Below are 22,780 nucleotides of genomic sequence, written 5' to 3' on the forward strand. Positions count from 1 at the left end.
GAGAACATTCCATGAAATGCCCAGGAGATAGATAAGAGCAGAACAAAAAAGGGAAGAATGAAATTCAAAGCCTCCACATAAAAGTGTTTGAAGGTCCCACCAGTCATTCATGCTTATTATTGTGTGCCTTTACTTTCAAAGTACAGTGTGGAGCTTTTGACGATCCCTCTCTTGTATTTCAGCAGACACAGATAGTTGAGAAGTCTTTTCTCACATAGCTGGCACAAGCTTGTGCTTTTCCTTGCTGGTAGCGTGGAAATGACAGCTTGGTCCTTGGAAGTAAAATCAAGCAAAATTAGCAGAGGATGGTTTCGATCCATCGACCTCTGGGTTATGGGCCCAGCACGCTTCCGCTGCACCACTCTGCTCCGTTGTGAAAGTGTTCTTTTTATGCAGATAAGGAGCATTAGGCAGAGTAGCATGGGATTGGTCTGGCTCTCACCTCATTTGCATAAGTATATCCCAAGGCATGCTGGGTGCAGAAAAACTTCATCTTCCCCTCTCACAATCAGTAATAACTGAAAGTCAGACACTCTTAGGCACTAGCCGTTTCAGGCCTTTATCAAGACAGTAGCTCTTGAACCATCTCTCTCTCGCTCTGTGATCCTAGCACTAGCATGCTCAGGATTTGGCTTTACCTTGGAGCCAGAGATATACCCGGTGAGGGCTTGCCCGGTGTGAGGCTTTTGAGCGTTTGGGAGCGTTCGGGACGTGAGTGGACGTTGGACAGGAAACTATGCGAATATGAAGCCTCCAACATTCCTGCTTCAGTGAGTGGTTCTTTCCATGGACATCTGACTCTTGGATTCCTCTCAACTTGCCTTCTGATAAAACATTTTGTGAGCAGCAGTTTCCTTCGACAGCTACAAGGTGGCGCTACATTCAGGTGAGAGCACAAGTATGCACAAAATGTTAGGGACTTTTGCCAGATTTATCGGTGGATCTTGCATATTTTTTCAGAGGCTAGATATTGCCTAGAAATGCTTTTTAACATAGAGATGCTGGAGTTACAATGTCTGGTCGGGCCTCAGCCCTTCCATTGTTTGCCCACTGTAACAAATTTATTACCAGCACATGTGTGTTGTGACTCTGCTTTATGAAACTTATCATATATTAGGACAATGTATGTAGCAGAAGGTGCGATTGAGATGTTTGCCCACGTATTTGTTTATTTTTTTATATATGGCTGATTAATCTGTTCGTGAAATTTCCATTTTGTGACATGTTGCATTACAATATATCCTGCTTGCAGAATATATAAGTATTTTCAGTGCGTTGGCCGGGAATCGAACCCGGGTCAACTGCTTGGGAAGCAGCTATGCTCACCACTATACCACCAACGCCCTCTGATGTGTTAGCTCTCGGTTCTAAATATTACGTTGCAGAAATCAATGACTATCTTGCACCAGCTTCAATGGTGCATTTGGTTTAGATACCAACATGAGAAGCAGTAGAACGTTTTTTGCAGAGGGTAAGGAACTGGGGATTGAAACCAAGGACAAAGTTGTGCAGAAGAGAAGAAATGAAAAGCAACAGTACAAATAGTAGAAATGAGCATATATAGGCAGCATGGGAAGCAAAGCAGGGAAGAGAAAGAGAACATTCCATGAAATGCCCAGGAGATAGATAAGAGCAGAACAAAAAGGGAAGAATGAAATTCAAAGCATGCCCAGAAAGTTGTGTGAAGCTCCCACCAGTCAGTCATTTATGGTTATAATTGTGTGTCTTTACTTTCAAAGTACAGGGTTGTACCTTTCACGATCACTCTTGTATTACACAGACACGAATAGTTGAGAAGTCTTTTCTCACATAGCTGGCACAAGCTTGCACTTTTCCTTTCTGGCTATGTGGAAATGACAGCTTGGTCCTTGGAAGGAAAATCAAGCAAAATTAGCAGAGGATGGTTTCGATCCATCGACCTCTGGGTTATGGGCCCAGCACGCTTCCGCTGCGCCACTCTGCTCCTTTGTGAAAGTGTTCTCTTTATGCAGATGAGGAGGCATTCAGAGAAGTGACGTGGGATTGGTCGGGCTCTCACCTCATTTGCCTAAGTATATCGCAAGGCATGCTGGGTGCAGAAAATCTTTATCTTCCCCTCTCACAATCAGTCACAACTGAAAGTCCAGACCCTCTTAGGCACTAGCCGTTTCAGGCCTTTAACAAGACAACAGCTCTCCGACGCTCTCTGTCTCTCTCTCTCTCTGTGATCCTAGTGCTTGCATGCTCAGTATTTGGCTTTTCCTGGGAGCCAGAGATCTACCCGGTGAGGGCTTGCCGGTATAAGGCTTTAGAGAGTTTGGGAGCGTTCGGTACATGAGAGGACGTTGGACTGGAAGCTATGCAAATTTGAAGCATCCAAACTTCCTGCTGCAGTCGGAGGCTCTTTCCATGGACATCTGCCTTTTGGATTCCTCTAAACTTGCCCTCTGATGAAACATTTTGTGAGCTGCAGTTACCTCCGACGGCTACAAGGTGGTGCTACATTCAGGTGAGGGCACAAGTATGCACAAAATGTTGGGGACTTTTGCCAGATTTATTGCTGGACCTTGCATATTTTTTTCAGAGGCTAAATATTGCCTAGGAAATGCTTTTTAACATAGAGATGCTGGAGTTAAAATGTCTGGTCGGGCCTCAGCCCTTTCATTGTCTGCCCACTGTAACATATTTTTTTACCAGTACATGTGAGTGGTGACTCTGCTTTATGAAACTTATCATATATTAGGACAATGAATATAGCAGAAGGGGCGATCGAAATGCTTGCCTACATATTTGTTTATTTTTTATATAATGGCTGATTAACCTCTTAATTATATTACCATTTTGTGAAATGTTGCTTTAAAATATATCCTGCTTGCAGAATATATAAGTATTTGTACTGCGTTGGCCGGGAATCGAACCCGGGTCAACTGCTTGGAAGGCAGCTATGCTCACCACTATACCACCAACGCCCTCTGATCTTTGTGCTCTCGGTTCTAAACATTAGGACCCTGAGTTCAATGACTATCATGCACCAGCTTCAATGGTGCATTTGGTTTAGATACCAACATGAAAAGCAATAGAAAGTTTTTGTAGAGGGTAAGGAACTGGGATTGAAACCAAGGACAAAGCTGTGCAGAAGAGAAGAATGGAAAGCAGCAATACAAATAATAGATATGAACACATAGAGGCAGCATGGGAAGCAAAGCAGGGAAGAGAAATAGAGAACATTCCATGAAATGCCCAGGAGATAGATAAGAGCAGAACAAAAAAGGGAAGAATGAAATTCAAAGCCTCCACATAAAAGTGTTTGAAGGTCCCACCAGTCATTCATGCTTATTATTGTGTGCCTTTACTTTCAAAGTACAGTGTGGAGCCTTTGACGATCCCTCTCTTGTATTTCAGCAGACACAGATAGTTGAGAAGTCTTTTCTCACATAGCTGGCACAAGCTTGCGCTTTTCCTTGCTGGTAGCGTGGAAATGACAGCTTGGTCCTTGGAAGTAAAATCAAGCAAAATTAGCAGAGGATGGTTTCGATCCATCGACCTCTGGGTTATGGGCCCAGCACGCTTCCGCTGCGCCACTCTGCTCCGTTGTGAAAGTGTTCTTTTTATGCAGATAAGGAGCATTAGGCAGAGTAGCATGGGATTGGTCTGGCTCTCACCTCATTTGCATAAGTATATCCCAAGGCATGCTGGGTGCAGAAAAACTTCATCTTCCCCTCTCACAATCAGTCATAACTGAAAGTCAGACACTCTTAGGCACTAGCCGTTTCAGGCCTTTATCAAGACAGTAGCTCTTGAACCATCTCTCTCTCGCTCTGTGATCCTAGCACTAGCATGCTCAGGATTTGGCTTTACCTTGGAGCCAGAGATATACCCGGTGAGGGCTTGCCCGGTGTGAGGCTTTTGAGCGTTTGGGAGCGTTCGGGACGTGAGTGGACGTTGGACAGGAAACTATGCGAATATGAAGCCTCCAACATTCCTGCTTCAGTGAGTGGTTCTTTCCATGGACATCTGACTCTTGGATTCCTCTCAACTTGCCTTCTGATAAAACATTTTGTGAGCAGCAGTTTCCTTCGACAGCTACAAGGTGGCGCTACATTCAGGTGAGAGCACAAGTATGCACAAAATGTTAGGGACTTTTGCCAGATTTATCGGTGGATCTTGCATATTTTTTCAGAGGCTAGATATTGCCTAGAAATGCTTTTTAACATAGAGATGCTGGAGTTACAATGTCTGGTCGGGCCTCAGCCCTTCCATTGTTTGCCCACTGTAACAAATTTATTACCAGCACATGTGTGTTGTGACTCTGCTTTATGAAACTTATCATATATTAGGACAATGTATGTAGCAGAAGGTGCGATTGAGATGTTTGCCCACGTATTTGTTTATTTTTTTATATATGGCTGATTAATCTGTTCGTGAAATTTCCATTTTGTGACATGTTGCATTACAATATATCCTGCTTGCAGAATATATAAGTATTTTCAGTGCGTTGGCCGGGAATCGAACCCGGGTCAACTGCTTGGGAAGCAGCTATGCTCACCACTATACCACCAACACCCTCTGATGTGTTAGCTCTCGGTTCTAAATATTACGTTGCAGAAATCAATGACTATCTTGCACCAGCTTCAATGGTGCATTTGGTTTAGATACCAACATGAGAAGCAGTAGAACGTTTTTTGCAGAGGGTAAGGAACTGGGGATTGAAACCAAGGACAAAGTTGTGCAGAAGAGAAGAAATGAAAAGCAACAGTACAAATAGTAGAAATGAGCATATATAGGCAGCATGGGAAGCAAAGCAGGGAAGAGAAAGAGAACATTCCATGAAATGCCCAGGAGATAGATAAGAGCAGAACAAAAAGGGAAGAATGAAATTCAAAGCATGCCCAGAAAGTTGTGTGAAGCTCCCACCAGTCATTTATGGTTATAATTGTGTGTCTTTACTTTCAAAGTACAGGGTTGTACCTTTCACGATCACTCTTGTATTACACAGACACGAATAGTTGAGAAGTCTTTTCTCACATAGCTGGTACAAGCTTGCACTTTTCCTTTCTGGCTATGTGGAAATGACAGCTTGGTCCTTGGAAGGAAAATCAAGCAAAATTAGCAGAGGATGGTTTCGATCCATCGACCTCTGGGTTATGGGCCCAGCACGCTTCCGCTGTGCCACTCTGCTCCTTTGTGAAAGTGTTCTGTTTATGCAGATGAGGAGGCATTCAGAGAAGTGACGTGGGATTGGTCGGGCTCTCACCTCATTTGCCTAAGTATATCGCAAGGCATGCTGGGTGCAGAAAATCTTTATCTTCCCCTCTCACAATCAGTCACAACTGAAAGTCCAGACCCTCTTATTCACTAGCCGTTTCAGGCCTTTAACAAGACAACAGCTCTCCGACGCTCTCTGTCTCTCTCTCTCTCTGTGATCCTAGTGCTTGCATGCTCAGTATTTGGCTTTACCTGGGAGCCAGAGATCTACCCGGTGAGGGCTTGCCGGTATAAGGCTTTAGAGCGTTTGGGAGCGTTCGGTACATGAGAGGACGTTGGACTGGAAGCTATGCAAATTTGAAGCATCCAAACTTCCTGCTGCAGTCGGAGGCTCTTTCCATGGACATCTGCCTTTTGGATTCCTCTAAACTTGCCCTCTGATGAAACATTTTGTGAGCTGCAGTTACCTCCGACGGCTACAAGGTGGTGCTACATTCAGGTGAGGGCACAAGTATGCACAAAATGTTGGGGACTTTTGCCAGATTTATTGCTGGATCTTGCATATTTTTTTCAGAGGCTAAATATTGCCTAGGAAATGCTTTTTAACATAGAGATGCTGGAGTTAAAATGTCTGGTCGGGCCTCAGCCCTTTCATTGTCTGCCCACTGTAACATATTTTTTTACCAGTACATGTGAGTGGTGACTCTGCTTTATGAAACTTATCATATATTAGGACAATGAATATAGCAGAAGGGGCGATCGAAATGCTTGCCTACATATTTGTTTATTTTTTATATAATGGCTGATTAACCTCTTAATTATATTACCATTTTGTGAAATGTTGCTTTAAAATATATCCTGCTTGCAGAATATATAAGTATTTGTACTGCGTTGGCCGGGAATCGAACCCGGGTCAACTGCTTGGAAGGCAGCTATGCTCACCACTATACCACCAACGCCCTCTGATCTTTGTGCTCTCGGTTCTAAACATTAGGACCCTGAGTTCAATGACTATCATGCACCAGCTTCAATGGTGCATTTGGTTTAGATACCAACATGAAAAGCAATAGAAAGTTTTTGTAGAGGGTAAGGAACTGGGATTGAAACCAAGGACAAAGCTGTGCAGAAGAGAAGAATGGAAAGCAGCAATACAAATAATAGATATGAACACATAGAGGCAGCATGGGAAGCAAAGCAGGGAAGAGAAATAGAGAACATTCCATGAAATGCCCAGGAGATAGATAAGAGCAGAACAAAAAAGGGAAGAATGAAATTCAAAGCCTCCACATAAAAGTGTTTGAAGGTCCCACCAGTCATTCATGCTTATTATTGTGTGCCTTTACTTTCAAAGTACAGTGTGGAGCTTTTGACGATCCCTCTCTTGTATTTCAGCAGACACAGATAGTTGAGAAGTCTTTTCTCACATAGCTGGCACAAGCTTGTGCTTTTCCTTGCTGGTAGCGTGGAAATGACAGCTTGGTCCTTGGAAGTAAAATCAAGCAAAATTAGCAGAGGATGGTTTCGATCCATCGACCTCTGGGTTATGGGCCCAGCACGCTTCCGCTGCGCCACTCTGCTCCGTTGTGAAAGTGTTCTTTTTATGCAGATAAGGAGCATTAGGCAGAGTAGCATGGGATTGGTCTGGCTCTCACCTCATTTGCATAAGTATATCCCAAGGCATGCTGGGTGCAGAAAAACTTCATCTTCCCCTCTCACAATCAGTAATAACTGAAAGTCAGACACTCTTAGGCACTAGCCGTTTCAGGCCTTTATCAAGACAGTAGCTCTTGAACCATCTCTCTCTCGCTCTGTGATCCTAGCACTAGCATGCTCAGGATTTGGCTTTACCTTGGAGCCAGAGATATACCCGGTGAGGGCTTGCCCGGTGTGAGGCTTTTGAGCGTTCGGGACGTGAGTGGACGTTGGACAGGAAACTATGCGAATATGAAGCCTCCAACATTCCTGCTTCAGTGAGTGGTTCTTTCCATGGACATCTGACTCTTGGATTCCTCTCAACTTGCCTTCTGATAAAACATTTTGTGAGCAGCAGTTTCCTTCGACAGCTACAAGGTGGCGCTACATTCAGGTGAGAGCACAAGTATGCACAAAATGTTAGGGACTTTTGCCAGATTTATCGGTGGATCTTGCATATTTTTTCAGAGGCTAGATATTGCCTAGAAATGCTTTTTAACATAGAGATGCTGGAGTTACAATGTCTGGTCGGGCCTCAGCCCTTCCATTGTTTGCCCACTGTAACAAATTTATTACCAGCACATGTGTGTTGTGACTCTGCTTTATGAAACTTATCATATATTAGGACAATGTATGTAGCAGAAGGTGCGATTGAGATGTTTGCCCACGTATTTGTTTATTTTTTTATATATGGCTGATTAATCTGTTCGTGAAATTTCCATTTTGTGACATGTTGCATTACAATATATCCTGCTTGCAGAATATATAAGTATTTTCAGTGCGTTGGCCGGGAATCGAACCCGGGTCAACTGCTTGGGAAGCAGCTATGCTCACCACTATACCACCAACGCCCTCTGATGTGTTAGCTCTCGGTTCTAAATATTACGTTGCAGAAATCAATGACTATCTTGCACCAGCTTCAATGGTGCATTTGGTTTAGATACCAACATGAGAAGCAGTAGAACGTTTTTTGCAGAGGGTAAGGAACTGGGGATTGAAACCAAGGACAAAGTTGTGCAGAAGAGAAGAAATGAAAAGCAACAGTACAAATAGTAGAAATGAGCATATATAGGCAGCATGGGAAGCAAAGCAGGGAAGAGAAAGAGAACATTCCATGAAATGCCCAGGAGATAGATAAGAGCAGAACAAAAAGGGAAGAATGAAATTCAAAGCATGCCCAGAAAGTTGTGTGAAGCTCCCACCAGTCAGTCATTTATGGTTATAATTGTGTGTCTTTACTTTCAAAGTACAGGGTTGTACCTTTCACGATCACTCTTGTATTACACAGACACGAATAGTTGAGAAGTCTTTTCTCACATAGCTGGCACAAGCTTGCACTTTTCCTTTCTGGCTATGTGGAAATGACAGCTTGGTCCTTGGAAGGAAAATCAAGCAAAATTAGCAGAGGATGGTTTCGATCCATCGACCTCTGGGTTATGGGCCCAGCACGCTTCCGCTGCGCCACTCTGCTCCTTTGTGAAAGTGTTCTCTTTATGCAGATGAGGAGGCATTCAGAGAAGTGACGTGGGATTGGTCGGGCTCTCACCTCATTTGCCTAAGTATATCGCAAGGCATGCTGGGTGCAGAAAATCTTTATCTTCCCCTCTCACAATCAGTCACAACTGAAAGTCCAGACCCTCTTAGGCACTAGCCGTTTCAGGCCTTTAACAAGACAACAGCTCTCCGACGCTCTCTGTCTCTCTCTCTCTCTGTGATCCTAGTGCTTGCATGCTCAGTATTTGGCTTTTCCTGGGAGCCAGAGATCTACCCGGTGAGGGCTTGCCGGTATAAGGCTTTAGAGAGTTTGGGAGCGTTCGGTACATGAGAGGACGTTGGACTGGAAGCTATGCAAATTTGAAGCATCCAAACTTCCTGCTGCAGTCGGAGGCTCTTTCCATGGACATCTGCCTTTTGGATTCCTCTAAACTTGCCCTCTGATGAAACATTTTGTGAGCTGCAGTTACCTCCGACGGCTACAAGGTGGTGCTACATTCAGGTGAGGGCACAAGTATGCACAAAATGTTGGGGACTTTTGCCAGATTTATTGCTGGACCTTGCATATTTTTTTCAGAGGCTAAATATTGCCTAGGAAATGCTTTTTAACATAGAGATGCTGGAGTTAAAATGTCTGGTCGGGCCTCAGCCCTTTCATTGTCTGCCCACTGTAACATATTTTTTTACCAGTACATGTGAGTGGTGACTCTGCTTTATGAAACTTATCATATATTAGGACAATGAATATAGCAGAAGGGGCGATCGAAATGCTTGCCTACATATTTGTTTATTTTTTATATAATGGCTGATTAACCTCTTAATTATATTACCATTTTGTGAAATGTTGCTTTAAAATATATCCTGCTTGCAGAATATATAAGTATTTGTACTGCGTTGGCCGGGAATCGAACCCGGGTCAACTGCTTGGAAGGCAGCTATGCTCACCACTATACCACCAACGCCCTCTGATCTTTGTGCTCTCGGTTCTAAACATTAGGACCCTGAGTTCAATGACTATCATGCACCAGCTTCAATGGTGCATTTGGTTTAGATACCAACATGAAAAGCAATAGAAAGTTTTTGTAGAGGGTAAGGAACTGGGATTGAAACCAAGGACAAAGCTGTGCAGAAGAGAAGAATGGAAAGCAGCAATACAAATAATAGATATGAACACATAGAGGCAGCATGGGAAGCAAAGCAGGGAAGAGAAATAGAGAACATTCCATGAAATGCCCAGGAGATAGATAAGAGCAGAACAAAAAAGGGAAGAATGAAATTCAAAGCCTCCACATAAAAGTGTTTGAAGGTCCCACCAGTCATTCATGCTTATTATTGTGTGCCTTTACTTTCAAAGTACAGTGTGGAGCCTTTGACGATCCCTCTCTTGTATTTCAGCAGACACAGATAGTTGAGAAGTCTTTTCTCACATAGCTGGCACAAGCTTGCGCTTTTCCTTGCTGGTAGCGTGGAAATGACAGCTTGGTCCTTGGAAGTAAAATCAAGCAAAATTAGCAGAGGATGGTTTCGATCCATCGACCTCTGGGTTATGGGCCCAGCACGCTTCCGCTGCGCCACTCTGCTCCGTTGTGAAAGTGTTCTTTTTATGCAGATAAGGAGCATTAGGCAGAGTAGCATGGGATTGGTCTGGCTCTCACCTCATTTGCATAAGTATATCCCAAGGCATGCTGGGTGCAGAAAAACTTCATCTTCCCCTCTCACAATCAGTAATAACTGAAAGTCAGACACTCTTAGGCACTAGCCGTTTCAGGCCTTTATCAAGACAGTAGCTCTTGAACCATCTCTCTCTCGCTCTGTGATCCTAGCACTAGCATGCTCAGGATTTGGCTTTACCTTGGAGCCAGAGATATACCCGGTGAGGGCTTGCCCGGTGTGAGGCTTTTGAGCGTTCGGGACGTGAGTGGACGTTGGACAGGAAACTATGCGAATATGAAGCCTCCAACATTCCTGCTTCAGTGAGTGGTTCTTTCCATGGACATCTGACTCTTGGATTCCTCTCAACTTGCCTTCTGATAAAACATTTTGTGAGCAGCAGTTTCCTTCGACAGCTACAAGGTGGCGCTACATTCAGGTGAGAGCACAAGTATGCACAAAATGTTAGGGACTTTTGCCAGATTTATCGGTGGATCTTGCATATTTTTTCAGAGGCTAGATATTGCCTAGAAATGCTTTTTAACATAGAGATGCTGGAGTTACAATGTCTGGTCGGGCCTCAGCCCTTCCATTGTTTGCCCACTGTAACAAATTTATTACCAGCACATGTGTGTTGTGACTCTGCTTTATGAAACTTATCATATATTAGGACAATGTATGTAGCAGAAGGTGCGATTGAGATGTTTGCCCACGTATTTGTTTATTTTTTTATATATGGCTGATTAATCTGTTCGTGAAATTTCCATTTTGTGACATGTTGCATTACAATATATCCTGCTTGCAGAATATATAAGTATTTTCAGTGCGTTGGCCGGGAATCGAACCCGGGTCAACTGCTTGGGAAGCAGCTATGCTCACCACTATACCACCAACGCCCTCTGATGTGTTAGCTCTCGGTTCTAAATATTACGTTGCAGAAATCAATGACTATCTTGCACCAGCTTCAATGGTGCATTTGGTTTAGATACCAACATGAGAAGCAGTAGAACGTTTTTTGCAGAGGGTAAGGAACTGGGGATTGAAACCAAGGACAAAGTTGTGCAGAAGAGAAGAAATGAAAAGCAACAGTACAAATAGTAGAAATGAGCATATATAGGCAGCATGGGAAGCAAAGCAGGGAAGAGAAAGAGAACATTCCATGAAATGCCCAGGAGATAGATAAGAGCAGAACAAAAAGGGAAGAATGAAATTCAAAGCATGCCCAGAAAGTTGTGTGAAGCTCCCACCAGTCAGTCATTTATGGTTATAATTGTGTGTCTTTACTTTCAAAGTACAGGGTTGTACCTTTCACGATCACTCTTGTATTACACAGACACGAATAGTTGAGAAGTCTTTTCTCACATAGCTGGCACAAGCTTGCACTTTTCCTTTCTGGCTATGTGGAAATGACAGCTTGGTCCTTGGAAGGAAAATCAAGCAAAATTAGCAGAGGATGGTTTCGATCCATCGACCTCTGGGTTATGGGCCCAGCACGCTTCCGCTGCGCCACTCTGCTCCTTTGTGAAAGTGTTCTCTTTATGCAGATGAGGAGGCATTCAGAGAAGTGACGTGGGATTGGTCGGGCTCTCACCTCATTTGCCTAAGTATATCGCAAGGCATGCTGGGTGCAGAAAATCTTTATCTTCCCCTCTCACAATCAGTCACAACTGAAAGTCCAGACCCTCTTAGGCACTAGCCGTTTCAGGCCTTTAACAAGACAACAGCTCTCCGACGCTCTCTGTCTCTCTCTCTCTCTGTGATCCTAGTGCTTGCATGCTCAGTATTTGGCTTTTCCTGGGAGCCAGAGATCTACCCGGTGAGGGCTTGCCGGTATAAGGCTTTAGAGAGTTTGGGAGCGTTCGGTACATGAGAGGACGTTGGACTGGAAGCTATGCAAATTTGAAGCATCCAAACTTCCTGCTGCAGTCGGAGGCTCTTTCCATGGACATCTGCCTTTTGGATTCCTCTAAACTTGCCCTCTGATGAAACATTTTGTGAGCTGCAGTTACCTCCGACGGCTACAAGGTGGTGCTACATTCAGGTGAGGGCACAAGTATGCACAAAATGTTGGGGACTTTTGCCAGATTTATTGCTGGACCTTGCATATTTTTTTCAGAGGCTAAATATTGCCTAGGAAATGCTTTTTAACATAGAGATGCTGGAGTTAAAATGTCTGGTCGGGCCTCAGCCCTTTCATTGTCTGCCCACTGTAACATATTTTTTTACCAGTACATGTGAGTGGTGACTCTGCTTTATGAAACTTATCATATATTAGGACAATGAATATAGCAGAAGGGGCGATCGAAATGCTTGCCTACATATTTGTTTATTTTTTATATAATGGCTGATTAACCTCTTAATTATATTACCATTTTGTGAAATGTTGCTTTAAAATATATCCTGCTTGCAGAATATATAAGTATTTGTACTGCGTTGGCCGGGAATCGAACCCGGGTCAACTGCTTGGAAGGCAGCTATGCTCACCACTATACCACCAACGCCCTCTGATCTTTGTGCTCTCGGTTCTAAACATTAGGACCCTGAGTTCAATGACTATCATGCACCAGCTTCAATGGTGCATTTGGTTTAGATACCAACATGAAAAGCAATAGAAAGTTTTTGTAGAGGGTAAGGAACTGGGATTGAAACCAAGGACAAAGCTGTGCAGAAGAGAAGAATGGAAAGCAGCAATACAAATAATAGATATGAACACATAGAGGCAGCATGGGAAGCAAAGCAGGGAAGAGAAATAGAGAACATTCCATGAAATGCCCAGGAGATAGATAAGAGCAGAACAAAAAAGGGAAGAATGAAATTCAAAGCCTCCACATAAAAGTGTTTGAAGGTCCCACCAGTCATTCATGCTTATTATTGTGTGCCTTTACTTTCAAAGTACAGTGTGGAGCCTTTGACGATCCCTCTCTTGTATTTCAGCAGACACAGATAGTTGAGAAGTCTTTTCTCACATAGCTGGCACAAGCTTGCGCTTTTCCTTGCTGGTAGCGTGGAAATGACAGCTTGGTCCTTGGAAGTAAAATCAAGCAAAATTAGCAGAGGATGGTTTCGATCCATCGACCTCTGGGTTATGGGCCCAGCACGCTTCCGCTGCGCCACTCTGCTCCGTTGTGAAAGTGTTCTTTTTATGCAGATAAGGAGCATTAGGCAGAGTAGCATGGGATTGGTCTGGCTCTCACCTCATTTGCATAAGTATATCCCAAGGCATGCTGGGTGCAGAAAAACTTCATCTTCCCCTCTCACAATCAGTCATAACTGAAAGTCAGACACTCTTAGGCACTAGCCGTTTCAGGCCTTTATCAAGACAGTAGCTCTTGAACCATCTCTCTCTCGCTCTGTGATCCTAGCACTAGCATGCTCAGGATTTGGCTTTACCTTGGAGCCAGAGATATACCCGGTGAGGGCTTGCCCGGTGTGAGGCTTTTGAGCGTTTGGGAGCGTTCGGGACGTGAGTGGACGTTGGACAGGAAACTATGCGAATATGAAGCCTCCAACATTCCTGCTTCAGTGAGTGGTTCTTTCCATGGACATCTGACTCTTGGATTCCTCTCAACTTGCCTTCTGATAAAACATTTTGTGAGCAGCAGTTTCCTTCGACAGCTACAAGGTGGCGCTACATTCAGGTGAGAGCACAAGTATGCACAAAATGTTAGGGACTTTTGCCAGATTTATCGGTGGATCTTGCATATTTTTTCAGAGGCTAGATATTGCCTAGAAATGCTTTTTAACATAGAGATGCTGGAGTTACAATGTCTGGTCGGGCCTCAGCCCTTCCATTGTTTGCCCACTGTAACAAATTTATTACCAGCACATGTGTGTTGTGACTCTGCTTTATGAAACTTATCATATATTAGGACAATGTATGTAGCAGAAGGTGCGATTGAGATGTTTGCCCACGTATTTGTTTATTTTTTTATATATGGCTGATTAATCTGTTCGTGAAATTTCCATTTTGTGACATGTTGCATTACAATATATCCTGCTTGCAGAATATATAAGTATTTTCAGTGCGTTGGCCGGGAATCGAACCCGGGTCAACTGCTTGGGAAGCAGCTATGCTCACCACTATACCACCAACACCCTCTGATGTGTTAGCTCTCGGTTCTAAATATTACGTTGCAGAAATCAATGACTATCTTGCACCAGCTTCAATGGTGCATTTGGTTTAGATACCAACATGAGAAGCAGTAGAACGTTTTTTGCAGAGGGTAAGGAACTGGGGATTGAAACCAAGGACAAAGTTGTGCAGAAGAGAAGAAATGAAAAGCAACAGTACAAATAGTAGAAATGAGCATATATAGGCAGCATGGGAAGCAAAGCAGGGAAGAGAAAGAGAACATTCCATGAAATGCCCAGGAGATAGATAAGAGCAGAACAAAAAGGGAAGAATGAAATTCAAAGCATGCCCAGAAAGTTGTGTGAAGCTCCCACCAGTCATTTATGGTTATAATTGTGTGTCTTTACTTTCAAAGTACAGGGTTGTACCTTTCACGATCACTCTTGTATTACACAGACACGAATAGTTGAGAAGTCTTTTCTCACATAGCTGGTACAAGCTTGCACTTTTCCTTTCTGGCTATGTGGAAATGACAGCTTGGTCCTTGGAAGGAAAATCAAGCAAAATTAGCAGAGGATGGTTTCGATCCATCGACCTCTGGGTTATGGGCCCAGCACGCTTCCGCTGTGCCACTCTGCTCCTTTGTGAAAGTGTTCTGTTTATGCAGATGAGGAGGCATTCAGAGAAGTGACGTGGGATTGGTCGGGCTCTCACCTCATTTGCCTAAGTATATCGCAAGGCATGCTGGGTGCAGAAAATCTTTATCTTCCCCTCTCACAATCAGTCACAACTGAAAGTCCAGACCCTCTTATTCACTAGCCGTTTCAGGCCTTTAACAAGACAACAGCTCTCCGACGCTCTCTGTCTCTCTCTCTCTCTGTGATCCTAGTGCTTGCATGCTCAGTATTTGGCTTTACCTGGGAGCCAGAGATCTACCCGGTGAGGGCTTGCCGGTATAAGGCTTTAGAGCGTTTGGGAGCGTTCGGTACATGAGAGGACGTTGGACTGGAAGCTATGCAAATTTGAAGCATCCAAACTTCCTGCTGCAGTCGGAGGCTCTTTCCATGGACATCTGCCTTTTGGATTCCTCTAAACTTGCCCTCTGATGAAACATTTTGTGAGCTGCAGTTACCTCCGACGGCTACAAGGTGGTGCTACATTCAGGTGAGGGCACAAGTATGCACAAAATGTTGGGGACTTTTGCCAGATTTATTGCTGGATCTTGCATATTTTTTTCAGAGGCTAAATATTGCCTAGGAAATGCTTTTTAACATAGAGATGCTGGAGTTAAAATGTCTGGTCGGGCCTCAGCCCTTTCATTGTCTGCCCACTGTAACATATTTTTTTACCAGTACATGTGAGTGGTGACTCTGCTTTATGAAACTTATCATATATTAGGACAATGAATATAGCAGAAGGGGCGATCGAAATGCTTGCCTACATATTTGTTTATTTTTTATATAATGGCTGATTAACCTCTTAATTATATTACCATTTTGTGAAATGTTGCTTTAAAATATATCCTGCTTGCAGAATATATAAGTATTTGTACTGCGTTGGCCGGGAATCGAACCCGGGTCAACTGCTTGGAAGGCAGCTATGCTCACCACTATACCACCAACGCCCTCTGATCTTTGTGCTCTCGGTTCTAAACATTAGGACCCTGAGTTCAATGACTATCATGCACCAGCTTCAATGGTGCATTTGGTTTAGATACCAACATGAAAAGCAATAGAAAGTTTTTGTAGAGGGTAAGGAACTGGGATTGAAACCAAGGACAAAGCTGTGCAGAAGAGAAGAATGGAAAGCAGCAATACAAATAATAGATATGAACACATAGAGGCAGCATGGGAAGCAAAGCAGGGAAGAGAAATAGAGAACATTCCATGAAATGCCCAGGAGATAGATAAGAGCAGAACAAAAAAGGGAAGAATGAAATTCAAAGCCTCCACATAAAAGTGTTTGAAGGTCCCACCAGTCATTCATGCTTATTATTGTGTGCCTTTACTTTCAAAGTACAGTGTGGAGCTTTTGACGATCCCTCTCTTGTATTTCAGCAGACACAGATAGTTGAGAAGTCTTTTCTCACATAGCTGGCACAAGCTTGTGCTTTTCCTTGCTGGTAGCGTGGAAATGACAGCTTGGTCCTTGGAAGTAAAATCAAGCAAAATTAGCAGAGGATGGTTTCGATCCATCGACCTCTGGGTTATGGGCCCAGCACGCTTCCGCTGCGCCACTCTGCTCCGTTGTGAAAGTGTTCTTTTTATGCAGATAAGGAGCATTAGGCAGAGTAGCATGGGATTGGTCTGGCTCTCACCTCATTTGCATAAGTATATCCCAAGGCATGCTGGGTGCAGAAAAACTTCATCTTCCCCTCTCACAATCAGTAATAACTGAAAGTCAGACACTCTTAGGCACTAGCCGTTTCAGGCCTTTATCAAGACAGTAGCTCTTGAACCATCTCTCTCTCGCTCTGTGATCCTAGCACTAGCATGCTCAGGATTTGGCTTTACCTTGGAGCCAGAGATATACCCGGTGAGGGCTTGCCCGGTGTGAGGCTTTTGAGCGTTCGGGACGTGAGTGGACGTTGGACAGGAAACTATGCGAATATGAAGCCTCCAACATTCCTGCTTCAGTGAGTGGTTCTTTCCATGGACATCTGACTCTTGGATTCCTCTCAACTTGCCTTCTGATAAAACATTTTGTGAGCAGCAGTTTCCTTCGACAGCTACAAGGTGGCGCTACATTCAGGTGAGAGCACAAGTATGCACAAAATGTTAGGGACTTTTGCCAGATTTATCGGTGGATCTTGCATATTTTTTCAGAGGCTAGATATTGCCTAGAAATGCTTTTTAACATAGAGATGCTGGAGTTACAATGTCTGGTCGGGCCTCAGCCCTTCCATTGTTTGCCCACTGTAACAAATTTATTACCAGCACATGTGTGTTGTGACTCTGCTTTATGAAACTTATCATATATTAGGACAATGTATGTAGCAGAAGGTGCGATTGAGATGTTTGCCCACGTATTTGTTTATTTTTTTATATATGGCTGATTAATCTGTTCGTGAAATTTCCATTTTGTGACATGTTGCATTACAATATATCCTGCTTGCAGAATATATAAGTATTTTCAGTGCGTTGGCCGGGAATCGAACCCGGGTCAACTGCTTGGGAAGCAGCTATGCTCACCACTATACCACCAACGCCCTCTGATGTGTTAGCTCTCGGTTCTAAATATTACGTTGCAGAAATCAATGACTATCTTGCACCAGCTTCAATGGTGCATTTGGTTTAGATACCAACATGAGAAGCAGTAGAACGTTTTTTGCAGAGGGTAAGGAACTGGGGATTGAAACCAAGGACAAAGTTGTGCAGAAGAGAAGAAATGAAAAGCAACAGTACAAATAGTAGAAATGAGCATATATAGGCAGCATGGGAAGCAAAGCAGGGAAGAGAAAGAGAACATTCCATGAAATGCCCAGGAGATAGATAAGAGCAGAACAAAAAGGGAAGAATGAAATTCAAAGCATGCCCAGAAAGTTGTGTGAAGCTCCCACCAGTCAGTCATTTATGGTTATAATTGTGTGTCTTTACTTTCAAAGTACAGGGTTGTACCTTTCACGATCACTCTTGTATTACACAGACACGAATAGTTGAGAAGTCTTTTCTCACATAGCTGGCACAAGCTTGCACTTTTCCTTTCTGGCTATGTGGAAATGACAGCTTGGTCCTTGGAAGGAAAATCAAGCAAAATTAGCAGAGGATGGTTTCGATCCATCGACCTCTGGGTTATGGGCCCAGCACGCTTCCGCTGCGCCACTCTGCTCCTTTGTGAAAGTGTTCTCTTTATGCAGATGAGGAGGCATTCAGAGAAGTGACGTGGGATTGGTCGGGCTCTCACCTCATTTGCCTAAGTATATCGCAAGGCATGCTGGGTGCAGAAAATCTTTATCTTCCCCTCTCACAATCAGTCACAACTGAAAGTCCAGACCCTCTTAGGCACTAGCCGTTTCAGGCCTTTAACAAGACAACAGCTCTCCGACGCTCTCTGTCTCTCTCTCTCTCTGTGATCCTAGTGCTTGCATGCTCAGTATTTGGCTTTTCCTGGGAGCCAGAGATCTACCCGGTGAGGGCTTGCCGGTATAAGGCTTTAGAGAGTTTGGGAGCGTTCGGTACATGAGAGGACGTTGGACTGGAAGCTATGCAAATTTGAAGCATCCAAACTTCCTGCTGCAGTCGGAGGCTCTTTCCATGGACATCTGCCTTTTGGATTCCTCTAAACTTGCCCTCTGATGAAACATTTTGTGAGCTGCAGTTACCTCCGACGGCTACAAGGTGGTGCTACATTCAGGTGAGGGCACAAGTATGCACAAAATGTTGGGGACTTTTGCCAGATTTATTGCTGGACCTTGCATATTTTTTTCAGAGGCTAAATATTGCCTAGGAAATGCTTTTTAACATAGAGATGCTGGAGTTAAAATGTCTGGTCGGGCCTCAGCCCTTTCATTGTCTGCCCACTGTAACATATTTTTTTACCAGTACATGTGAGTGGTGACTCTGCTTTATGAAACTTATCATATATTAGGACAATGAATATAGCAGAAGGGGCGATCGAAATGCTTGCCTACATATTTGTTTATTTTTTATATAATGGCTGATTAACCTCTTAATTATATTACCATTTTGTGAAATGTTGCTTTAAAATATATCCTGCTTGCAGAATATATAAGTATTTGTACTGCGTTGGCCGGGAATCGAACCCGGGTCAACTGCTTGGAAGGCAGCTATGCTCACCACTATACCACCAACGCCCTCTGATCTTTGTGCTCTCGGTTCTAAACATTAGGACCCTGAGTTCAATGACTATCATGCACCAGCTTCAATGGTGCATTTGGTTTAGATACCAACATGAAAAGCAATAGAAAGTTTTTGTAGAGGGTAAGGAACTGGGATTGAAACCAAGGACAAAGCTGTGCAGAAGAGAAGAATGGAAAGCAGCAATACAAATAATAGATATGAACACATAGAGGCAGCATGGGAAGCAAAGCAGGGAAGAGAAATAGAGAACATTCCATGAAATGCCCAGGAGATAGATAAGAGCAGAACAAAAAAGGGAAGAATGAAATTCAAAGCCTCCACATAAAAGTGTTTGAAGGTCCCACCAGTCATTCATGCTTATTATTGTGTGCCTTTACTTTCAAAGTACAGTGTGGAGCTTTTGATGATCCCTCTCTTGTATTTCAGCAGACACAGATAGTTGAGAAGTCTTTTCTCACATAGCTGGCACAAGCTTGCGCTTTTCCTTGCTGGTAGCGTGGAAATGACAGCTTGGTCCTTGGAAGTAAAATCAAGCAAAATTAGCAGAGGATGGTTTCGATCCATCGACCTCTGGGTTATGGGCCCAGCACGCTTCCGCTGCGCCACTCTGCTCCGTTGTGAAAGTGTTCTTTTTATGCAGATAAGGAGCATTAGGCAGAGTAGCATGGGATTGGTCTGGCTCTCACCTCATTTGCATAAGTATATCCCAAGGCATGCTGGGTGCAGAAAAACTTCATCTTCCCCTCTCACAATCAGTCATAACTGAAAGTCAGACACTCTTAGGCACTAGCCGTTTCAGGCCTTTATCAAGACAGTAGCTCTTGAACCATCTCTCTCTCGCTCTGTGATCCTAGCACTAGCATGCTCAGGATTTGGCTTTACCTTGGAGCCAGAGATATACCCGGTGAGGGCTTGCCCGGTGTGAGGCTTTTGAGCGTTTGGGAGCGTTCGGGACGTGAGTGGACGTTGGACAGGAAACTATGCGAATATGAAGCCTCCAACATTCCTGCTTCAGTGAGTGGTTCTTTCCATGGACATCTGACTCTTGGATTCCTCTCAACTTGCCTTCTGATAAAACATTTTGTGAGCAGCAGTTTCCTTCGACAGCTACAAGGTGGCGCTACATTCAGGTGAGAGCACAAGTATGCACAAAATGTTAGGGACTTTTGCCAGATTTATCGGTGGATCTTGCATATTTTTTCAGAGGCTAGATATTGCCTAGAAATGCTTTTTAACATAGAGAGGCTGGAGTTACAATGTCTGGTCGGGCCTCAGCCCTTCCATTGTTTGCCCACTGTAACAAATTTATTACCAGCACATGTGTGTTGTGACTCTGCTTTATGAAACTTATCATATATTAGGACAATGTATGTAGCAGAAGGTGCGATTGAGATGTTTGCCCACGTATTTGTTTATTTTTTTATATATGGCTGATTAATCTGTTCGTGAAATTTCCATTTTGTGACATGTTGCATTACAATATATCCTGCTTGCAGAATATATAAGTATTTTCAGTGCGTTGGCCGGGAATCGAACCCGGGTCAACTGCTTGGGAAGCAGCTATGCTCACCACTATACCACCAACGCCCTCTGATGTGTTAGCTCTCGGTTCTAAATATTACGTTGCAGAAATCAATGACTATCTTGCACCAGCTTCAATGGTGCATTTGGTTTAGATACCAACATGAGAAGCAGTAGAACGTTTTTTGCAGAGGGTAAGGAACTGGGGATTGAAACCAAGGACAAAGTTGTGCAGAAGAGAAGAAATGAAAAGCAACAGTACAAATAGTAGAAATGAGCATATATAGGCAGCATGGGAAGCAAAGCAGGGAAGAGAAAGAGAACATTCCATGAAATGCCCAGGAGATATATAAGAGCAGAACAAAAAGGGAAGAATGAAATTCAAAGCATGCCCAGAAAGTTGTGTGAAGCTCCCACCAGTCAGTCATTTATGGTTATAATTGTGTGTCTTTACTTTCAAAGTACAGGGTTGTACCTTTCACGATCACTCTTGTATTACACAGACACGAATAGTTGAGAAGTCTTTTCTCACATAGCTGGCACAAGCTTGCACTTTTCCTTTCTGGCTATGTGGAAATGACAGCTTGGTCCTTGGAAGGAAAATCAAGCAAAATTAGCAGAGGATGGTTTCGATCCATCGACCTCTGGGTTATGGGCCCAGCACGCTTCCGCTGCACCACTCTGCTCCTTTGTGAAAGTGTTCTCTTTATGCAGATGAGGAGGCATTCAGAGAAGTGACGTGGGATTGGTCGGGCTCTCACCTCATTTGCCTAAGTATATCGCAAGGCATGCTGGGTGCAGAAAATCTTTATCTTCCCCTCTCACAATCAGTCACAACTGAAAGTCCAGACCCTCTTAGGCACTAGCCGTTTCAGGCCTTTAACAAGACAACAGCTCTCCGACGCTCTCTGTCTCTCTCTCTCTCTGTGATCCTAGTGCTTGCATGCTCAGTATTTGGCTTTTCCTGGGAGCCAGAGATCTACCCAGTGAGGGCTTGCCGGTATAAGGCTTTAGAGCGTTTGGGAGCGTTCGGTACATGAGAGGACGTTGGACTGGAAGCTATGCAAATTTGAAGCATCCAAACTTCCTGCTGCAGTCGGAGGCTCTTTCCATGGACATCTGCCTTTTGGATTCCTCTAAACTTGCCCTCTGATGAAACATTTTGTGAGCTGCAGTTACCTCCGACGGCTACAAGGTGGTGCTACATTCAGGTGAGGGCACAAGTATGCACAAAATGTTGGGGACTTTTGCCAGATTTATTGCTGGATCTTGCATATTTTTTTCAGAGGCTAAATATTGCCTAGGAAATGCTTTTTAACATAGAGATGCTGGAGTTAAAATGTCTGGTCGGGCCTCAGCCCTTTCATTGTCTGCCCACTGTAACATATTTTTTTACCAGTACATGTGAGTGGTGACTCTGCTTTATGAAACTTATCATATATTAGGACAATGAATATAGCAGAAGGGGCGATCGAAATGCTTGCCTACATATTTGTTTATTTTTTTTATAATGGCTGATTAACCTCTTAATTATATTACCATTTTGTGAAATGTTGCTTTAAAATATATCCTGCTTGCAGAATATATAAGTATTTGTACTGCGTTGGCCGGGAATCGAACCCGGGTCAACTGCTTGGAAGGCAGCTATGCTCACCACTATACCACCAACGCCCTCTGATCTTTGCGCTCTCGGTTCTAAACATTAGGACCCTGAGTTCAATGACTATCATGCACCAGCTTCAATGGTGCATTTGGTTTAGATACCAACATGAAAAGCAATAGAAAGTTTTTGTAGAGGGTAAGGAACTGGGATTGAAACCAAGGACAAAGCTGTGCAGAAGAGAAGAATGGAAAGCAGCAATACAAATAATAGATATGAACACATAGAGGCAGCATGGGAAGCAAAGCAGGGAAGAGAAATAGAGAACATTCCATGAAATGCCCAGGAGATAGATAAGAGCAGAACAAAAAAGGGAAGAATGAAATTCAAAGCCTCCACATAAAAGTGTTTGAAGGTCCCACCAGTCATTCATGCTTATTATTGTGTGCCTTTACTTTCAAAGTACAGTGTGGAGCCTTTGACGATCCCTCTCTTGTATTTCAGCAGACACAGATAGTTGAGAAGTCTTTTCTCACATAGCTGGCACAAGCTTGCGCTTTTCCTTGCTGGTAGCGTGGAAATGACAGCTTGGTCCTTGGAAGTAAAATCAAGCAAAATTAGCAGAGGATGGTTTCGATCCATCGACCTCTGGGTTATGGGCCCAGCACGCTTCCGCTGCGCCACTCTGCTCCGTTGTGAAAGTGTTCTTTTTATGCAGATAAGGAGCATTAGGCAGAGTAGCATGGG

General features: G+C 43.7%; 12 non-coding genes across 12 annotated transcripts; all 12 read right to left on the bottom strand.

Annotated features, from left to right (window-relative positions):
* Positions 1–1,271: 1,271 nt before the first annotated feature.
* On the bottom strand, positions 1,272–1,343 carry TRNAG-CCC (transfer RNA glycine (anticodon CCC)). Its single transcript has one exon. It is a non-coding gene; the product is annotated as a tRNA-Gly (tRNA).
* A 1,533-nt stretch (positions 1,344–2,876) lies between these two features.
* On the bottom strand, positions 2,877–2,948 carry TRNAG-UCC (transfer RNA glycine (anticodon UCC)). Its single transcript has one exon. It is a non-coding gene; the product is annotated as a tRNA-Gly (tRNA).
* A 3,123-nt stretch (positions 2,949–6,071) lies between these two features.
* Positions 6,072–6,143, bottom strand: TRNAG-UCC (transfer RNA glycine (anticodon UCC)). The gene has a single exon. It is a non-coding gene; the product is annotated as a tRNA-Gly (tRNA).
* Positions 6,144–7,655: 1,512 nt separating this feature from the next.
* Positions 7,656–7,727, bottom strand: TRNAG-CCC (transfer RNA glycine (anticodon CCC)). The gene has a single exon. It is a non-coding gene; the product is annotated as a tRNA-Gly (tRNA).
* A 1,533-nt stretch (positions 7,728–9,260) lies between these two features.
* TRNAG-UCC (transfer RNA glycine (anticodon UCC)) lies at positions 9,261–9,332 on the bottom strand. The gene has a single exon. It is a non-coding gene; the product is annotated as a tRNA-Gly (tRNA).
* A 1,512-nt stretch (positions 9,333–10,844) lies between these two features.
* On the bottom strand, positions 10,845–10,916 carry TRNAG-CCC (transfer RNA glycine (anticodon CCC)). The gene has a single exon. It is a non-coding gene; the product is annotated as a tRNA-Gly (tRNA).
* Positions 10,917–12,449: 1,533 nt separating this feature from the next.
* Positions 12,450–12,521, bottom strand: TRNAG-UCC (transfer RNA glycine (anticodon UCC)). Its single transcript has one exon. It is a non-coding gene; the product is annotated as a tRNA-Gly (tRNA).
* A 3,123-nt stretch (positions 12,522–15,644) lies between these two features.
* Positions 15,645–15,716, bottom strand: TRNAG-UCC (transfer RNA glycine (anticodon UCC)). Its single transcript has one exon. It is a non-coding gene; the product is annotated as a tRNA-Gly (tRNA).
* Positions 15,717–17,228: 1,512 nt separating this feature from the next.
* TRNAG-CCC (transfer RNA glycine (anticodon CCC)) lies at positions 17,229–17,300 on the bottom strand. The gene has a single exon. It is a non-coding gene; the product is annotated as a tRNA-Gly (tRNA).
* Positions 17,301–18,833: 1,533 nt separating this feature from the next.
* Positions 18,834–18,905, bottom strand: TRNAG-UCC (transfer RNA glycine (anticodon UCC)). The gene has a single exon. It is a non-coding gene; the product is annotated as a tRNA-Gly (tRNA).
* A 1,522-nt stretch (positions 18,906–20,427) lies between these two features.
* TRNAG-CCC (transfer RNA glycine (anticodon CCC)) lies at positions 20,428–20,499 on the bottom strand. Its single transcript has one exon. It is a non-coding gene; the product is annotated as a tRNA-Gly (tRNA).
* A 1,533-nt stretch (positions 20,500–22,032) lies between these two features.
* Positions 22,033–22,104, bottom strand: TRNAG-UCC (transfer RNA glycine (anticodon UCC)). The gene has a single exon. It is a non-coding gene; the product is annotated as a tRNA-Gly (tRNA).
* Positions 22,105–22,780: the final 676 nt, after the last annotated feature.

This window comes from Lissotriton vulgaris, chromosome 9 (genome assembly GCF_964263255.1).
Source record: "Lissotriton vulgaris chromosome 9, aLisVul1.2, whole genome shotgun sequence".
Classification (NCBI taxonomy): Eukaryota; Metazoa; Chordata; class Amphibia; order Caudata; family Salamandridae; genus Lissotriton; species Lissotriton vulgaris.